The following is a 21,622-nucleotide window of genomic DNA, read 5'->3' on the forward strand; positions in this document are numbered from 1 at the left end:
CCAATTGCACCTATGTAGGTCATTAAAATGATACTTACACTGTTCTCCAGTGTGTGGGATGCCAGTAACACTGGATAAAGCCTGAAATAAACTACTCCATGCCTCAGACTTGTACTGGGAGCCAGAATAATCACCCTGAAAAAGCCTTTGACTGTGGTGCTTTACCAGGAGTCCAATAAATATGCCAGAATCCTGGACACCCCACTTCTGCACCATAAACGTGTCAGCTTTCCCACTAACTCCAGCCATGTCTAACAGCCAACCTAGAGCAATGAAAACTATTGCTTTCCCACCAATTCCAGTCATCATGTTTACTGGTAGTGCACAAACCCAAGGAAGAATGCCAACAGATTTGCACAGTGTTAAGTGGTGAGCAGCAGTGCCAAGCAGATATGACATAATTACTTGAAATAGGAAGATTAATGTTACACTTCACCTTAATTTGAGGGTTGTCTGCGGCTGTAGCTTGGAGATATATATTGAAAATTGGAAGGTAACTGTTAGGTGAGATAAGTTTATAGATGTGTATTGTGGGCATAAATGTGGTGGCGCAGTGGTGCAGTGGTTAACATTGTCACCTCACAGCAAAAGGTTCTCCGGTTCGATTCTCGGCTGGGGTGCCTTCTGTGTGGAGTTTGCATGTTCTCCCTGTGTTCGTGTGGGTTTCCTCTGGGTACTCCAGTTTCCTCCCACATTCCAAAGACATGCATCTGGAGCATTTCTTCCCTGGCCTCTGCTGAAAACAGGCTCTGTGGAACCTAGTTGGACTTTCCCGGTCAACAAATGATAAATAAAATAAAATAAATAAAATAAATAAATAAATGTCATGACCTGACACATTTGTTTTTGGCCGTATACATTAATAAAATTGGTTTGTGGGATTTAAACTTTGGCATAAGGAACAAAACATATTCTTCCACAGAACTGATTTTCCATCTTTACCACAGAAGAAGTGTTGCTCAAACTTAGTCAAGAATCATTCATAAAAAGAGCTGACAGTTTGAGGTGTTACACATATATGTGTGTGACTTGACAAGTATATACATTCAATTGTGTATGTGTTTTATGCAATTGTGAAGACAATGCAAGTCCAGATAGCAGAATTATACTTACATAACTATAAGAGACAGTATACCTTCAGTCATACATCTGAAAACACAATAAGGCTGGATTATCCCTCATACATGTAAGTTATATCATCTCCACTATCTAAAGTTTTGTAAGTGAGAGTGGATATAATAGAAAGTGGAATGTATGGAAAATACTGTATTAGAACTCAGGACCATGTGTATGGCAGTCCTATATTTACACCTGTTGCCACAAGAATGTTGAAATAACACTTGTCTCTTGTTCAGTTCATTGCTATTAACTGCATTGTCACAACAGTGTAAATAGGTTTCACACCCTGTACTAGAACCCAACACCATCTGTACTCCAGCCCTACACTTACACCTGTTGTCACAGGACTACATGTATGACATTACCATAATTTCTTACTCATTATGTTCTCTGTGTTAGCAGTGCAACTCCACTTAGCATGTTTACATGGTATCCAACAGAATTAATCAAATGCATCCATTTTCAATTATTGGCTGGCTGCATCCTACCTGCAGGTGTTCTATGACTGCAGGTGTTGGGAAACCTTGCGAACTGGAGCATAGCACTGCTAAGCGGTGTTGCACAATGGAAAGCAAAAATTGCCACAGTGTATTGTTTTTGACCTTTGCAGTTTTAGAGACACCCTGTCTGCAGGTGGTTTGTCTGCTTCCTGTGTAGACCACTAGTCCAATTTATGCACTGCTAAGCATCACACAAATGAGATAAGCAGTGCCAAATCTGATATTAATTTTCTCTGTTTCCCTTGTTTGCTGCACTGTACAAACACTGGCATTAAAAAAAATAAATAAAAGGGAAAAATATTTGTAAAGAAGAAAAGCAATCTATGAAATAAATGTTACTAAATATTTGTTTGTATACAAGAAACATTTCTACATAGGTCTGGATTTGAACCCCCACTCCAATGAACCTTCAGCACACTAAGGATGTCTTATCCCTCTTTCCCACACAAATAGCTTTGCAGCAGGGAACTGAAATCATTCTACATACAACCAACTGCAACATCATCCACAGTACTAACAAACCATATAACAGTTTTTTTTACATGTATTAATTTTGGATGTAGTGCACTGAGTGGGATCTACTTCACATTGTCGTAAGCTGACAATATCGAGCCTGATATTGTCAGCATGACAATATCGAAAGTGAAGAAGATCGTGCAAGTAAACAAAAATCTCAATAAGGGGAGATTTCTGTTTACCTCAATGTAGTGTGGTCTCGGAGTTGGTATATTTAAGTAGGGGGGTGTGGGGGTGCAGGGGGGGCTTGCCCCCCTGCCTACACCATATACTTTTTTAAGTTTGTTTTTATTTTTACGTTATTTAATGTTTTACTTAATCAATCAATCAAGTTTGACCTTTATTGAGTCGATTAAGTAAACTTTCGATAACGTGATATAGATGCCACTGAGTGATCACAAAACCATTTATGACTGTTGCTTGCAAAAATGCAGCTGTCTTACCTCTCTGTGCTTGTTGCACATTCTTGTGTTTTCTGACCAGTAATCTGAGACATGCTGTCTGTAAGGCATTCTATATCCTTGTCAGTAAAATGTGTGAGAATATTACATGGGAATAATATACAGTTGTCGACAAATGAAGGAGAGGTTGGATGTTAATAAACAGAAACTGTGAACTGTGTGCTGGTACTTACATTTCCAAACTTAATAAAATGACTTTTGTACACTTTGTAAGTCTAACCTGAACATCCACTGGAAGTAGACCAGCCTGCATTGCTGTTATTTTCCTTCTCCCTTCCAGCAATCATTCACGGTTGGAAGCCAGTATCAACAAATAATGACAGAGTGCCTGTAGTATGTTTACATATGATGCATGGAGCCAAGCATTTGGAATTCAGCAATTCTAATGTGCTCACACCTCATTTGCATCTTCACCATGCTAACAGCCTTAAATCTACACCATAAAAAGGCAATTGTGTTGTTAGGGAACCTGAAGGTGAAGAGACTTGTTAATGTGGAGAACACAGAAGAGGCTATCTCTTTGGGATGTATCTGCACAGAAAACTACTGAACTTGAGAAGGTATGATTTTATTTTCTGGTATATACTGCAGATGCTGAAATGTCATTACGAAAAATCTGTTTCATATATATATATATATATATATATATATATATATATATATATATATATATATATATATATCAATTGGCAAATGCTACTGTTATCTATATGCTTTACTTAGAAGTGTGCTGTTGACATGGGCATGTTTATCAGGGTATTTCACAGGTATACATGATTGGCAATAGCTTAAAATGGGAAAGTTCTGTGTTAAACCTGTACACATGGTTCAGTGACAGTTCATTTGATAGCACCTTTAGCAGTTCACTGAGTGTTTGTTAGCAACATGCGTCATGTGGCAGTTCTTTTGTGGGTGGGGGAGCAAAGCTGCATTGGCACAACGAAGGATATGTTGCTATTCTTACTTTCTCCCTTGTTTTGTACCCCGCCTTGCTTTGTGTGTGAATGCATTATGTTACAACCACACAATTCTTGTTTTTCATAGTTCAAATTTCTAGACTGTTTTATGTTTCTCCAGTGAGTAATACTGAAGTGCTACTTTTTCAGTTTTATCTGGGAACATGTATTTTTTAGTTATGTGATACTTATGTGTATTATCTTTCTGTTGTGTTTTAGTACACCTAGGACTATGGTGCCCAGGTGTCTCAATCCACAAAAAAACACCCATCAGTGGCTCTGATAATCGGGTCATTGTGAAAGCTTTTAGGCGACATGTCACCATTCTGCTTGAGAGAGGCTATGGAGATATGTCAGGCAGAATGCAAATTTAGCAGCAGATAGTTACAGATGTGAATGTAGTAGTCGACCAAAGCAGGACATATGATCAGGTGCACCATAGGGTCACAGACAGGATCTCATCTGAACGGAGGAGAGCAGCTGCAGTGGCCCGTGATTGGGTGCCCTGCTACAGAGCCACTACTAACAGCAAATGAAGAGTTCCTGTCCACTGTCAGGGATCCAGACAGCTCCTAAGAAAGTGCAGAACAGCATGTCCTTAACATTGGTGCTACTGTTTCAGGGACAGCAAGTATGCCCCAGGAGAAGCTTCCAGGTAGGCTTATGTATCTCATTTAACTCATTAACTCTGAGTACCATCACATAGCGCCTCTGTGCTTAACTTTGAGCAAGCTGTTTGATGGTAGTAATTGTAGGATGTTACACTCGAGTGCCTTCCACAAGCACATGTAACTTTAAAGTCATATTGTTGCTCCACCTGTGAAAAATAAGTTGAGAAAGTACCTGAGCTTTGTCAGTTACTTTCTCAACTTTGTTTTAAGTGTGGAGTTAGGTGATGTTTACATTTGAATTTCAGGAGAAAATCGTCTCACCATGCACTTCTATACAGTTCTTATCCTACCAAGCCAATTCTCTATTCGTTACATGAAGGAAGTGGTGTCAGCCAATCAGATTCTTGACACCTAAGCCACCACTTGCATAACACCTCTATCCCTAGATTTAATTTCTCTTTGATCTGGCAAAATAAATAGAGGGTCCTGCAATAACAATTCCCTTTCTTTTCTGACATTTGTAGAGTTCCCTGAACTGCTACTGGATCCTGCTGTTTATTTTTCCAGACTATTTACTTCTGTGTGCCGGTTCGCAAGTTTGAAGATACTGCCACGACAGCTGCACTGAGAAAGCCTGAAAATCTAGCAAGTTGACTACAGTTGCAATGGAGTTTTTTCTTCTTACTTAAGTCTGTCACCAGTGTTCACTCGAGAGAATCGCTCACTATAATGCCTTGCATCTTTGGCATTTTTTTTAATTTGTTGCTGTCCGTCTTCACTATGCTGTGGTCTAGCCCATTAACTGACTCTAGATACTACCTGATATGTTTCCAGCACTTTCTTTTGTTGGCCACCTAAACTTTGCTGATTAATGGAGCTAAGAATTCTTTACAAAAATAAAGAAACTTGAATCTAATTGGAAAAGAAAGATTTCTAAAAGGTTGAATCTTCACAGTCCTGCTGTTCTTCTATGTAGTTACAACTCCCATGCTCAAAGACTGACTGCCTTTACTTGCGTTATTTATGCATAAAGCTTAGTAAGTGTAGATTATCTCTCATTTTTTTTTTTGGGAGTTGGGGGTCTTCCTCCTGTTTGACTTAAAATAATATCTGTGCATTCTTGAGTTCTGGCATAAAAATATATTATGAAGGACTGCTGCTTCCTAATCCAACACTTTTGGCAAATGAGTCCCTTCAGAGATGCGGCAGTCAAATGTAGGTGACATATGCAGGAAGCAGGCTGGGTACACATTATCTGCTATGAAAGACTCCTCCCCCCATTTTTCTGCACACAGCAGTAGGTTATCTGCTTACATCACCAATGTTTAACAACTATTTTGTATGTGTTACACTCTTGGACACGAGGGTCATCAGTGACCGGACTCCATTCCTTATCTAACCACAGAAACTGAGATATTTTCAGATTGCAACATTTTGTCCAATAAGACAGTGCTTTGGTTACCAGAGTCAGTCTGAACGCAGGTCAAAGGCATCATAACTTCAAATTAAGTTGTGGCTTAATGGACTAGCAGGTATTATAAAACCCTATCCATGCTAAAAAGTTAAAACTATGTTTCTTCAGTCTCACCATCATAACATAAGGACTTAATCTCACTGAGTTTGTTTGCAGGGGGTCAGAATTTTTTTTTTTTTTTTTTTGAGGCTGCAGTAATGATAGGAGGACTCCTTTTCTTGTGGCAGATCTTGCTGGAGAACTAAGGTAGGAAGAAATGTTATCGGCCCAGAACAAGAGTGAGTTAATTTTTTTCTTCCATTGGGTAGCTAAAGTTAAGGTTTTGGTCAGGTTATATTTAAGGCTTTTGAAAGTGGCAGTAATTTCAATGATGGTGTTGTTTAGGTCCATAATATGCATGATTTATGGGGACAGGAGATTTTTTGAGTTGTTCCACATTTTTAGTTTGGGAAGGGATAAGGATTAATCTGTGAATTATGAGCCAGTTATGGAGTGAGCAGAGGTCAGACCGAAGTTGTAATTTAATGTCTGAAAGGTTGGGAGAGGATCTGTAGATAACATGGTTACCTGGATACAAGATATTAGGAAGATAGGAATGATCATATGGAAGTTTGCTGATTAAGATGGAAAACTGCAGAAGGGCAATGATGGATCCTTGTTGGGCACATGTGAGGAGAAGCTTTTTTTTTTAAGAATAAGGATTCCATAGTAATTTTAAAGTATCTGTTTGACACAAAGTCTTTGTACCAAGGAAGAGTATCTGTACTATAGCCAGTTATTGTTTGTTTATCAAGGAGAAGGGTGCGGTCAATGAGATCAGAGGTCTTTGTAAGATCTACAGAATTTCCCTTTGACATTACGTTTGTCTGTAGTAAGCAGTACATTATCTGTTAAAGACCAAAGTGCTGTCTTGGTTACCCATCCTGGTCAGAAGCCATGTTTTTGAGGGAGAGCTGATGATAATGCTGGACTTATTAAGTCAGTTGTGTGTATACAATTTTTTCAAGGATTTTACCTAAGGCAGTAAGAATGAACACTGAAATGAAGTGGAAGATGTTTCAGGATGCATCTGTTTTGGAAATGGTTCAATATGTGTGTTTTTCCACATGAGTGGCCATGGTATTTTTGGACAGACAAGGCTGTAGATATCAGTAAGTGAAAGGATGAGATGGTCTCTAAAGTGGTAAACAAACCATAGATCTGGTCTACAAGAGCTGGAGGGTGTGTCTGTGTAGATGTTTTCCAGTACTGATGAGACTTCCTTTGGTTTATGATGTTAAAGAAGATATGGAAGGCTGTATGCTGGAAGGGGTGGCATTTGGGTGTTATGGTTGGTAAGTTCATATTCCTTATACCTGTAGCAGTCAACTAGCATTATGTAACAGATTCTGCACAGTTATGCTATAAATATCTTCGCATATAAGGATTTTTGTTTACAATTCATCTACAGGAAAAACATTTTTTTTAAATATAGCACTCTATGCTAGTAACATTTTTTTTTTTGAAAATGGAAGCATTTTCACTATGTGTACCAACTGGGAACAGTCCCTGTGCCATAAAGCAGGCAGCCAGTTCACTGGGGGATTGATGTTGTGGAAAGTGCTGGGTACCATGGCAAAACAAACTCAAAATTGGTTATATTACAGGATAGGAATGGCATGGACACTACATAAATGTGAGCACAGATTGCTTATTTCTATTCTTTCGGTTTTTTGCACTCTTGCTTTCAGCAAGACATCTTTAATATGAAGTATTTAGCATGAGTTATTTTTTTTATATATTTATCCTATGAGAACATTTGCATCTATAGGAGCAACATGAGTTGATGTAACATCTTTGTTTGATTTCTGTTATTTTTTACATAATTAGAAAATTCACCTCTGGTTTGGCACCTATGTCTCTAGTGGACACAGGCACGCTGTAAATAGTTCATCTTCCAGCCCCAGCCTGTACTTATACTTATCAAGGTTACCAGAACTTCTCAGAGATTTGGGATGTGTGGCTAGGCTTAAAATGGCCCTAGTGGCCATTAGCTGAGTACATACCTATGAACCTATTATGTTCTGATATTAAAGGCCTGTTGTGTAATAAGGTTTACTGTTTGCTAAAGCCTGTCAGCAGCTTTGACAGTTCCTCATGTCATATGCATTTATTTTGTATAGTGATAAAAAATAGCAGACCGGGTTTTTCTTAGAAAGAATTACACCATGAGGTGGTGAAGCTTAGTCTGAGGACTAATGGCCCTGGGACCTTTACGAGCCTGGCCATGGGGATTACCCTGGCACTGTGCCACCCGATGTTAGTTCCCAGTGCCTCTGTCAAGTAGAGCTACTAGAGTTATCCCCAGAGTGAATTTTCTATTTCCCATCCACTCATCAAGATTTCTCTTGAGGAGGGTCAGTGAGGTGTTCTACTTGACATGCATGGGAAGTCTATTCCATAACATGGGCAGTCTCTGGGTTATGAACCTGTCCCTTCAGTATGTTCTGTTGATTGTGGTAATGAGGTTGAGGTCTGTAGAGCATGTGATGTGGAGGAATTGGGATTTCTTTAGATGTAGTATTTCTAACAGAGCTTGGTCAGACATGGCTGGGTGCCTGGCAATCTACTGGTATTGTTATTGTTCTTCTGGGGGGAGGGGTAAAGTTGTCACTGAATCTGTTGGCCAGTATATTGGCAATATCTGTTGGCTTGGTGACACTTTTAAGAAACATCCATGGGTTCCATGCCAGTGTTAGGTCTGATCTTTGTTGGTTCTCTGATTGTCCTTACCCTGCTTTTTCTCTTTACATGTGCCCTTTCTGTGCCCCCTTGTCAGTGTCCACCCATGCAGTATTTCAGCTAAGGTAAGGTAAGACTGTATCTTCTGATGGTGTGGACAGCACACGTAGACACCTTGACTGTTAGGATCATCCTTCAGCTCAATCTCACTGGGCTGCTTTCTAGGATATGCATGGTTTCACGGGTGTCACTATGATGCCTTCAGTCCCTCCCCGAAAGGCCACCTGCAAAAAGAAAGAGTCTAGGTACATCTTTATCCAATGCAATGTGGCCTTTCACTCTCTGTCCACTCTGGTACAGTAAATGTATGAAAGTCAAGGCATCAATTAGTAAGTTACTTTCAACCCTCATCCCTTAGGTTCATTGCTGAATGGGCACATATAAAGAGAAAAGGCAGAGGTAAAGCAGACTGCTGACACTGAAGGAGGTTGTGAGACAGTAGTGGTATCAGTAGTCTGAGTGGCACAGGTATGGGACACTTCAGATAACCACCAGCTGCAGCCCCATGCCTGTCCTTGGCATATTAGTGGAGCAGCGGTCCTTACCCTGCTTTTTCTCTTTACATGTGCCCTTTCTGTGCTTCCTTGTCAGTGTCCACCCATGCAGTATATCAGCTAAGGTAAGAGGAGACTGTATTTTTTGATGTTCTAGGAATCACTGGAAAGGGAGCAGCCAAAACTCTAAGCTGTCCCATCTCAGAATCTTGTGTTGGTGGATGCATCATTGGTGGCATACACAGCCACCATGGATCTTATGATCCACCTGGATCACAGTTGGGAACTTGGAGACTCTTCAGCTCAGTCCCATAGTGCTGCTGTCCTAGGTAAGCATGGCCTTGGGGGTGCCACTGTGATGCAATGTTTCCCTCCGGGAATGGACACATGCAAAAAAAGACAAAGCCTGGGTCAGTCTTCATATATTGTCTTGGTGTAGCTCTCCACTCCAGCTCCCTCCCTTCAGGTTTAGTAAATGTATGTAGGTCAGGGTAGTAAATGTATGTAGGTCAGGGCAAGGGGGTTTACATTACCTCTCCCCTTTCACTCCTTATGGCCATTGCTGAAAGGACACATGTAAATGGAAAAGGCAGAGGTAAGGCAGAGTGCTGGCATTGCATGCAATTGGGAGTCATTACTGCTACCAGGAGTCTGAGTGGGTAGCCAGCATAGGTATAGGACACTTCAGATGCCCATGACCTGAAGCCCCATGTCTGCCCTTGGCATATTAGTGGAGTGGTGGTCCTTACCCTGCTTTTTCCATTTGCATGTGCTCTTCCTGTGCCCCCTTGTCAGTAATTGTTTGTAATTTGGTGTTTTCACGGGTAGTAGGTAGAACGTCATCATCACTTATGTACCTAATGCAAAGAATACTGCCCCTGTGGATAGGATGGATGATTTGGATGGGCTAACCAGGTAACGCATATGCTAACATATATATGTAGTCTTCCAATACATCTGTCAAACATCAGTAGTAATCTGTTTGCATTTTCTTTCCTGTGCAGGTTTGTCCACTTTCTGGCACTGATGTGGCTTCACAAGCAGGAGAACAACAAGTGAGAGTGTGGGTATTTGGCCATTCCTGCATTCACTGGGCTGCCAGCCATGCCTCCAAAACTGAAAACCAGTACAACTTGAGCTTCCCCACATCCAGTATGAAGGTATACTGGATTGCAAGAAGAGGTATGCATTGGAGCAAAGTATTGCAGTTGTTGGAAGAGAAATGTTGCATCTACCCTGAGCCCAACATTCTTGTGCTGCACATTGGAGAGAATGATGTAATCAGTCAAACACTCGGAAGGCTACGGTTTCAAATCACAGCAATTTTTGAACACCTGCAGTCATGATGGCCACTTTGTCATTTTGTGTGGTCTGATATAATTCCTCAACAGATATGAAAAACAGCAAACAGTCAATGGGCAGCTCATAAGGCCAGACATTTACAGAATAGGTTCATGCATGGCTTGATGCAAAGGGTCGGTGGATCTACAATCTGCCATGACAGCATCACCGCAGAAGATGTTCACCTGTTCAGAAGGGATGGCATTCACCTAACTGAGGAGGGCATTGCATTGTTCTTGACTGACCTCCACAATGGCGTGAGGAGAGCTATGTAGGATTTGTAACATGCAGCTTGTGAAAAGAATGGAAAACACCCATGACCAAGTAGGAGCAGTATGGTAAGTAAAACTTTATTATGAAATGTATTGTGTAAAATATATTTTTCTGAGTTTGGCAAATAACTGTGGTAAGGAGCTGGTGAAGATGTTGAGAAAGAACAACTGTTTCAGGGGAGTGCTACCATGTACAATCTAATATGTCAGTGACCATCCTGCATTACTTCTTTTTTTATTCTGCCTTTATCAGGCATATGTAGAGTTTAGATGGCAAGAAGGGCTTAATAATACAGAACTTGATCCCTTAGATCCATTGCTGAATGGACACATGTAAAGAGAAAAGGCATAGGTAAGGCAGACTGCTGACACTGAAGGAGGTCATGAGACTGTAGTGGTATCAGCTATCTGAGTGGGTAGCCAGTACAGCTAACAGACAGATCAGATGGCCTTGCCTGCCACCGAAGTCCCATGCCTGTTCTGGGTTCATCAGTGAAGTGGCAGCCCTTACCTTGCTTTTTCTCTTTACATGTACCCATTCAGCAGTATATTGGCTACACCAGGAATATGTATATTTACAATCATATGTGTCTACATGGTAAAACAACTGGTTCTGAATGCTGTATACATGTAAAGATATCAGTTTTGTTAGGACTCAGGTTATGGAAATTATGATTTTGTCATATTTTGGTAAATAACTTTGCAAGAGAGCATCTGAATGTGCTAAGTAATGCCTCATTTTAAAGACAGTATTGATAGTTCCAAAATGGTAAAAGAACTGTGTCTGTACATTCTACACATGTACAGATATCAAAGTTTGTTTCGGACTTAGGTTATGGAAATTATGATTTTTTCAGGTCTATATTAAAAGACCAGAAAATCAAAACTGCAAATGCCTAAAGAACAAAAGAAACAGAACCTCAAACTTGCTATTGTGGGGCTGCACCCCCCCATACCCCCTGATAAATATATATTTCATCTCCAAGATAGCACTACAGTGAGGAAAGGCCAAATATTCCAATCTTCAGTGTACTGCGATCTAACAAACAGCCCATCGAGGTTCCGTTTATTTTTGCTATTTAGGTGTTCGCAGTTCTGCTCTTTTGGTCTTGTAATATAGACCCTTTTTTCATATTTTGGTAAATAACTTTGCAAGGGAGCATCTGAATGTGCTAAGTAATACATTATTTTAAAGACAGTATTGATGGTTCCAACATGGTAAAAGAATTGTGCCTGTATGTTGTACACATGTATAGATATCAAAGTTTGTTTCAGATTTAGGTTATGGAAATTATAATTTTTTTTCATATTTTGGTAAATAACTTTGCAAGGGAGCATCTGAATGTGCTAAGTAATACCTCATTTTGAAGACAGTATTGATAGTTCCAACATGGTAAAAGAACTGTGCCTGCATGTTGTACACATGTGCAGATATCAAAGTTTGTTTCGGACTTAGGTTATGGAAATTATGATTTTTTCATATTTTGGTAAATAACTTTGCAAGGAAGCATGTCAATGTGCCAAGTAATACCTCATTTTGAAAACAGTGTTACTCCTTACAACATGGTAAAAGAACTGTGTCTGTGCACTGTACACATGTGCAGATATCATAGTTTCTTTAGTCTTGTATGATTATGAAAAATATACATTTCCAATACTTTTCATTATTATGCCCATATCTTTGCAAGGGAGTATTGTGATGACACAAATGATGCATCATTTTGAAGCTGACATTGAGATGCACAACTTCTACACTGATATGTAGTCTCTTTCTGTTACAGGTGATGAGATATTAACCTTTGTTTATTTATCAGTTATGAGAAATATTATATTAATCATATTTCTGTGAATATCTCCACAAAGGATCATCACACAGTAATGGTTAAGATGTCATTTTAAAGCTGACATTCATACAAACAAATTAAATACAAATTGTATGGGTCTTCATGGAACATTGACCAATATATTGTGCTTTGCTTTTCCAAAAAGGTAAAACATATGCACAATATCAACATTTCTTGCAAAATATTTAATAATGACTTTGATATGCACTATCAGCATTTACACTGTTGGAAAGGGCAGGGTCTGCTGAACAACTTTTGGCTTACATTTTTAGTCTAGCTCTTATAGTTAAATAGTTATGAACATTTGTTTTCTGTGTGGTATCAGAAATGGATTTTCTGAAAATGAGCTCAGGCTGCACTATTGTTCCTAGGGTGGAATTAAGCAGGCAGCTTTTTCTAAGCTCTAGAGTGAATGAGTTAAATACTGTTGCACAGTAAAATATTTACATCAATACATCAGTTCTCTTTAACAAGAAATTGGGGGGGGGGGTTGTAGATTGCTACAAATAACAGCACAATCTGATGCCCTAGGGCAGATAGCCTAGTATGAACCTATGAACCTATGATTGCACATGGGGCTTAGGTTGAACTTTTTATTGAAGTTCCTGTTGAAAGTATAGTTAATGGACATATAACTGGCAAGACATTTTAGCCCTTGTGTTACTGTTAATTGTGATGATGTTTGTCCTTACCTTTTGCTTAACTTCTTCCAGGACCATCCAGCATAAGGAACTTACTATCATTTGCACATGGTAAGCCAAACATTTTTATGTCAGTACTGATGAGCACTTCAAATAAATATTTAGTTTGTGATTTTGTTGTCAGGACTGCTGTGTGCACTGCTGTACTGTCTGTAATAGTGGCACCACTGTTAGTTTGTTAGCATATATTGGACTATAGTAGTGTAGGTGTTCATTTTTTTCCTGTGTTTGTTCCTGACAGTGGAAGTGTGGAAATTCTACCATCTGATGTCAGAGTATCAGCAGACTCTGATGATGATGGTGGTCAAACAGAGGCACAGTCAGGGGTGCAGAAGTTAAATCTGACACTGAGGTTGACATACAGCCATCACCTGTAATTCCATAGAACACAGCCATTAGACCCATGCCTACCCATTCCAGTGAACCCTCAGATATTGGACAGGTGGAAGGTGAGACAATTAATCAGGGAAGTGTGGTTACTCCAGCTTCAGTGCCTGTTAACTCTGGCCGTAGCCAAAATGTGAGTGGCGTGCCATGCAGGATGGTTGTTAGTGGTGCTTAGAGAAGGCATGCTTTCCACCCTCCCTGCTGTCTATCCTCCACCAGATCCAGGTGTCTCTTCCTATGCCACTCAACATATGTTTAGGGCTATCATGAAGGCATAGACACATTCCCATAAGTCCCAGATAGAAATGCTTAGGGTTGTAGATGTGGCACAACCTGACATAAATGACTGCCTCCACCTTGTTGCAGATTCAGTGGATTGGATGAATGACATGTTGGAATGGATGGTGTCTGTAATGGAACATCTGCTGGGAGAGGGATTGCATCCTCCTGGGCATAGATCAGCCACATCATCTGCTGTTAGCTGATGTGGCTGTGCCTGACCATGCTCCCATAGTGCCAGTACTTTTAATGCTCCATCAGTGGTTGTGCTGTCTACACCCAGATGTGGCAGGCCATGTGGTCATGGTCATGGGTGTCTTTGTGAAGAGAGTAATCCAGCAAACATCAGTCATGTTCAGGTAGCAGCAGTGCAGCTGATTGTGGGAGTGGAGGTGCCAGTGCAACTGCTGGCAGAGCCAGGAGTTGCTGTGTTCACGCAGACACTCACATACCAATTTCACTTGGAGGACCCCTGCAGACACACACACAGCAGTTACATGGTTCAGCTGTGAAGATTAAAACTAATTTTGTCTCACTGGCCATTTGATACTTTATCCAAATGTCTGTCTGCTACTCTTTTTTACTCACACACACTCACCTTTTGGTTCAGCCTAAGCTTCAGGCCCCCGCATACAATAAAATGCTAGATCCCTGTTTTCTATATTTGGATTCAGGGATGCATAAGCTTTGTGTCTGACACTCAGGTTGCATAGCTGACTTAGTGCTTAGTATATCTGCATTTGTGATGATAAACTGGTAATTTTACCTTTAACTTGTATTGGTCTTAGAAAGTTAGTTGATAGCATCAAACTTTCTTGGCATCATTATTAATGATCTTGTGAGGGTTGTGAAGTCTGAAACTGAAATGTGTCTCATTAATTTCTAACTTCTGTTTAATGATTTTCTAGTACAAATGTATGCTGCTAAACTGAGGAAATTTGTTGACCATCTATAGTACTTTAAGAGGTATGACTGTACTACTTAATAATGGGCACACATAAATCACATAAGTCACTGCTGTCACATGCTAAGGTCATTTCTGTACAAATCACCCACCTTTTACTTGCTTATACTACCAAGTAATACTATGCAAGGATATGCCATTCATTTGTATTATTAGACAATACATTCCAGTTTCAAAACTTACCTTGTAAATCTAGCAGTTGCAACAGTTTTAGTTCAGGGCTGACTTTGATGCCAGCAGTACATAGCCATTACATGGGTAGGTGAAGGTTGTGAGTGTTGTCTGACATCAATGTTACTATATGTATGTATGTGCGTAGAAGGAATGTTTTAGCCCCTTAAGTGGTGAGTGTGTGTGCTATGTGTTGCCTTTTAGCCAGTGCAAGGACATATTGAGTATCCCTACATCTGCACACACCCACAGCAGCTGCTGTTTCCCCCTCTGACTCTTCTCCTGCTTATGGCTGTGATGATCATGCCATTGGTGGTGGAATATGTGGCCCTTCCCCTTGTTGATCCTGCTGAAGATGTTTTCTCAGGATGATATTGTGTGGCATGGCACATACAGTGAATATTTCAGTAAATGTATGCGGATTGTACCGCATGGCTCCCCCAGATGTATCCATGCACCCAGACCACAACTTCAGCAGCCTAAACACATGCTGTATGATATTTCTGGTGTGAGTGTATGCCTCATTGTTGCATTCTTCAGCAGGTGTGCATGTACTTCTCATGGGCAACATCAGCTAGGGTTTCAGTGCATAACCTACATTCCCCAGTACATGACACTGTGGAATATGCCCCTATTGAATATCTGATACAGTTGGGAGGTGTGCCAGAAATGTGAGTCTTGGTAACTGACTGGGTTGCCAATAAACACATTCAGGATGACTCCCTTGGCATTGCCCACAACTTGACAGTTAATAGAGCGGAAGCCATTTCTATTTATGTAGAGCCATCCCTGTTCCCTGGGTGGTGCCTTAATTTCTATATGTCTGCAATCTATGGCACCCAGTACTACAGGGCAGTGCGCTAATGGGAAGAACTCCTCTATATTTCTGGCCATGTCCTCAGGAGTACGAGGAGGATATATGTGGTCACTTGCGTGCTGTAGCATAGCATTTAGGAATTGATGCATGTGACACCCCCAGAATGTCCCCTGTTGGTCTCTGAAAAGTACCTATAGCTAAAATTCTAAGTGCTACACATATCTTTGGCTCCATTGGGACAGATTCCCCTTGCTTTGCCCTGGCTCTGAGTTGAGGATGACAGAGGTTGCAGAGTTCCTGTTGTGTCTCTCCGTCCACCCTGTAATGCTATATAATTTCCACATCATGTAGATTGTGATAGGTTAAACCAGGTCTGAAAACTCTTCTCCTTCCCGGCCTTGGCCTATTAGCAGCGCAGCAGCATAGACTTCAGCCTGTTTCACGTACACATGAATTAAAGCAGCAACAGCCCCTAACATTGTTTCTGTGTAGGCTCCTTTCCATGGTTGTATTCCAATAGATTGTGGAATTTGCAGGGAAAACCTGAACTGATTCTACACGTTTGCTTTATAGCTTGTTGAATAGGTCATCCTTCTTGGATTGGTTGATTAGCATACAATTCAGCTGTTAATGCTGTAATTAGCATGATATGGTGTTTACCATGTTTCTGTGGCTCTGTGCAGCTCTACGCACTATTTACTGAATCCAAACCAGTCTGCTACTATATGCATATCATGCCACGCCACACACATGGGCTAAATGGCCCGTGTAGGCTTTATTGAATCTGGCCAAAAATTTTATTTGATGAAAAATCAAAAGGCTGTGGTCCAGTCTCTTGTTCTGTACACAACTACATCAAAATAAGTTTGTGGATTAAAGGAGAACACACAGAGAACAGCTTCTTCAAGAATAAACTAATAATTTTCCTCTGCATTGTTAAAAAAAAAAAAAAAAAAACAGGAATTTAATGAAAGGCATGCAGGTATTTCCAGGTTAAGTTTCTACTGCTTAAGTTCCTTTGTATTCTTTTTATTTGTAAGATGCCCAAGGTTTCTCACAAGTCAGTCACAATGTCTCCACTTTTACTGTTGTACACCATTCAGGACTGATTTTCCAGTCACATAACTCAGTCTCCCTCCATTAGAGGGTGACTTCTCTGGTTTAGTAGGGCTACAGCCCTCTTTTCTGTACACAACTTAACTACATAATTGTTTCTATTAACTAAATCATGCAGAATGGTACAGCAGTATGTGAGACTGATGGCACTGTATCAACTATGCCTATGTCCACAGAAAGTACAGTAGTGCAAAGTCAAGCGTCAATAGTCAAGGAAACCATCACTGTAATATTGTACGCATATCAAATAATACATGGTGCACCCTCTATAAGTGCACCAAACTTCAACACATGTGCCCCATGATCACTGTCCCCCTGACTTGACATTGCCAGTGAAAATGTCATACTGCCATGAAATCCTGACATACATGCATATGTGTTCATGCAAACTATCAAGAGTAATAGTGATGCTATGTAGCTGTATCTCTAAGATGCAGTGCAGTCACACCATAGCTAGCTCTATGATATAATTGGACATTAGGATGTACATCACTTCCAAATAAAACCTTGGGTATGAATCACATGCAACAGAGTGGAAAAGTTAACACAGATGTACAACTCTACCCATTCTATGTCATTACATCAGTTGTACATCATATACATATATGTTTATCAGTGGAAGTGTGTGTGTGATAGCCCTGACACCCTATATAGACACATCACAATTGAGGTAGATGCAGTTTGTGTAGAACAGTTAATGACACAAATGCTAACATTCATACAGTGCTGCTGGGGAGCACCTGTATAATTCTTGTGATTAGCAACACAATTGTGCATACAATGAATTTGCCAAGGTTGCAGCTGAATTTCAACATGTCATATGTTTGTCTATATAACAGCATTACATGTGAATGAATGTAAGTGTATGTGCTCATGCAATAAGTATTATGCAATGTTGCTATATGTCAGATAACATTTCTAGATACTAGGTATACACATACGCACCTGTGCCATACTGCAGCTGACGGTGTGATAGTTGAAAGAGAACAGTGTGTGAATGTTGATATACTCTATTATAGGAACACATACCATAGACTGGAATATCCTGCTGTAGGACTATACTACATCCACACCTCAACATAACACACATGGATGACAACAAGATTTTCATGTGCAATCTTCATAGAGTCATAGGACATTACTAGGCTAACAGCAAAGAGCACATAAAATCCTAGCCATTATTACACCATTTAAACCCAAATTACTATAAACAAGTGATGAAAGACAGTAATTGTGTGTGTGTGTGTGTGTGTGTGTGTGTGTGTGTGTGTGTGTGTGTGTGTGTGTGTGGCTGTTTGATTTTTATTACAGACTGCCTATGCCCATATGTGACTTGGGTACCACCCCATGACAGAATTAGCAATCACACATCCAATGGTCTGCAGATGGCTTGTTGATGGTCATGGAGGGGCTGTCCTTCATTATGTGTGTATGCATCTTTGAGATGACATCCTTGGTGTTCCACAGAGACAATGTTATGTGGACAGGGGGAAAAAGTGGATGTTGGGTTCAGGGGGTTATGTAAAAAGTTCTCCTGTGGAGGAGTCAAATGAAACGAGATTCAAAACTGAGGTCAGATTCAAACACCACACCTGTATAGGCAGGTATAGGCAATAAATGCTGGGTTTCATACATTGGATGTCTATTGCCACCACAGATGTCTGACTTAAACACTGTCAGAGTGCTCTTTATAGGGGATGACATCATCAGTGTGTGTGTTAAGAAGAAGATGTCTAGAAGGAATGTCTGACATAGCTGTGGACTCACATCCCAGTGTAAAACTGTCTCCAGAGTAATAATTGAATGAAGACAAACACACATACAAGCTGAGTGCTATAAAATTAGGACCCCTACCTATCTAGGTCTCACAAGTTCAAGAACACAGCACTTAACACTAGTGCCACCACAGAAATCTGACTTTAACATTGTCAGAGTCCAATTTATAGAGGATGACATCATCAGTGTATGCTATGAGGAAGATGTTGGGAGGAGTGTCTGACACAGATGTAGACTCACATCCTGGTATAAAATTGTCTTCCAAGTGACAGTTGAATGAATGTAGACTCAGATCCCACTTTAAAATTGTCTTCAGAGTGATAGCTGAATGAATAAACACATACACTTAAGTTAAGTGCTGGAGATTAGAACCCCTATCTAGCTAGTTACACAAGCTAGCAATAGCACCTCCACACAAGTCTAGCTTTACCAGTGTCAGAGTGCAATTTATAGAGTATGATATCCTCAGTATATCCTGAGAAGATGATTTTGGGAGGAGTGCCTGACATAGATTGTGTATTCAAATCCAGGTGTAAAATTTTCTGCAGACTGATAGCTGAACGAAGACACACTGAAGCCTAATGCTGTGAGATTACAACCACTACCTACCTAGTTAACAAGCTCAAGAAAATAAAGCATACTGCTAGTGCCACCACATAAGGTTAACTTTAACACAGTCAGAGTGAAATTTATAGAGGATGACATCATCAGTGCATGCTGAGAAGTGGATGTTGGGAGGGCTGTATGAAATTGCTATGGAGTCATGTAGCAGTGTAAAAGTATGAATGCTACTTGAGAGAGGGTAGCAGGAGTTGGGCTTATGTTCTTCTTACTGCACACACACCCACTCAGACATAGGCATGTGCACACACACAAATTGACTATTGTGAGATTTAATTCCTTACCTAACTAGTTGCACATGCTAGAGCACACGGTACTTAATGCTCTCACCATGACAGAAGTTTGATTTTAATAGTGTCATTGTGCACTTTATAGAGCATGACATCATACTGTTTCAGGTAACATATACTGTTATGAGAATTGTGTGCAAAGGCAGAAGTTGTGATACAACTGTATGATTGCAGTTTGCAAAGGAACATATAAATACATCCTGGCAATGTAGGTGAAAGAAACTGTCATGAACGCATATTGTAGAAGTGAAGCAGACATGCAACTGTTTCTCAGGATGTTGTGTAGATAACACACACACACACACACACACACACACACACACACACACACACACACACACACACACACACACACACAAATGCTTTGGAAATTCCAGTAGTGCAGTAATGAAGTTATGTGTCTTCATATTCAGATGAAGGTATGTCCATATTAATACAAGTTACTGACAATATCAATGGGATATGATCATGGATGACCAATGTCCAGTGTCACTATAAACTCATACCAAATGTAACAATGCAGTTATGCTCTATAATTATGGAGTCTATTTGACAATGGCCCAAGTACTGATATATCATTTGAAAGTACATTGCTGTGAGCACACATGAAAATCAGAAATGTTGTGTTCAGTCAAGCACATATATTACTGCCCTTCTCTTGTGTTTATGTATGCATTTCCATGTATTTGAGAGTTACAGCCCAATAACCAGAGTGAGGCATGCTATACATCCATCACATCACAAATTGCCTCACCTAGAAGCTGATTTCGGTGGATGATGGCAAAGTGTTAGGACATACATGATTCAAATTTCAGGAATTGAACTTGGACTTGTGAATAACAGTGTCCACTGGTGCTTATTGCCAAACTGTGCACAAATAAGGACATATAGTAACTGACCTGATTAAGGTTAATTGCAAAATAATCTATTCATTGTTAATGTCTCATGTGTTAGGCTCGCAAGATATGTTATGGGAGAAATTACTGGCAGTTATTATGATGTGCATGCTGTACTCGGTCTATTTTTGAAATGTTGTGACCAAAATTTTACGACATACATAACTGTTGGCCTTGCCTTCCCTGTTTTGCGGCATTAAGTGACAAACAAACGCTGTTCTCTGCTTAAGGAAAACAGTGAAAAATGTAATGGCGTACAGCTTGCACAAACAGACTCAGTGGTGATGCACATCTGTCAGCACTCTGGGCAGTACTGTGTGTGAAATATACACCCCCTGCCTACATTTCGCTGTGGTACAGGGTGTAAGAACAGTGAAATTCTCTTTAGAGAACAGTTGAACCAGGGCTCAAATCCAGATGGTTTTCAATTTTTTTTTACAAATGGTGTCAGGCTGTCATTAACAAAGTAATGTGATCAGGAATGCAAATGTGACTATCAATGACTACACTAAAGAATATGTCTTCTGCTAATTATATCAGTAATGCCTAGCTCAATACATTTGTACAACTACTAGCTGTTTTGCAGGCCTCACTGCAAATCAGAAGTTGACTGTGTGTTCAGCTTGCTACAAATGGCAAGGGGTGGTACATTTTTTAAATGATTAATATGACTCAGCAGATATACTAACTGTTTGTGTGGACCTGATATCCTGAAAAGTGTGTGCTGTATGCTTCTTCACAGTAGGGACACTTTCCACATCATATTACATGAACACTTTATCTGTCATGATCTGAACATGACACAAAAGGAATCCTATAGCAGATTTTGAAAACTTGCATACTACAGGAACACTGATCACCCATTGAATCAAAGTAACATGTCTATATTATCCATCAGCAGAGTCATGCCGGTATGTAGAAACCATGATAAGACCCATGCAGCCATCAGCCTAATAGATACACACATAAAGAGGGGTTGAAGTGAAAGAGAGATGGACATACACATAACAATGTTTTGTGTCATGGAACATTCATGGACATATTTTTGGTCTGTTCTCATTATTAAACTGCCATGCTCTGCAGCAGGAAGTGACTGACATAGGGATAAAGAAGATTTAGGAGAGGGACAACAGGCTTATTACAAACAGACCAAGCTCATAGTTGTGGGGATGGATGTCACTTCAAATAGTTTTTGTGGCCAGTAGTCAGTTTAGCTCCATGAGAACTCATAACTG

The sequence above is a fragment of the Protopterus annectens genome, chromosome 9.part0, assembly GCF_019279795.1.
Source record: "Protopterus annectens isolate FY-2018-M chromosome 9.part0, PAN1.0, whole genome shotgun sequence".
Lineage (NCBI taxonomy): Eukaryota > Metazoa > Chordata > Ceratodontiformes > Protopteridae > Protopterus > Protopterus annectens.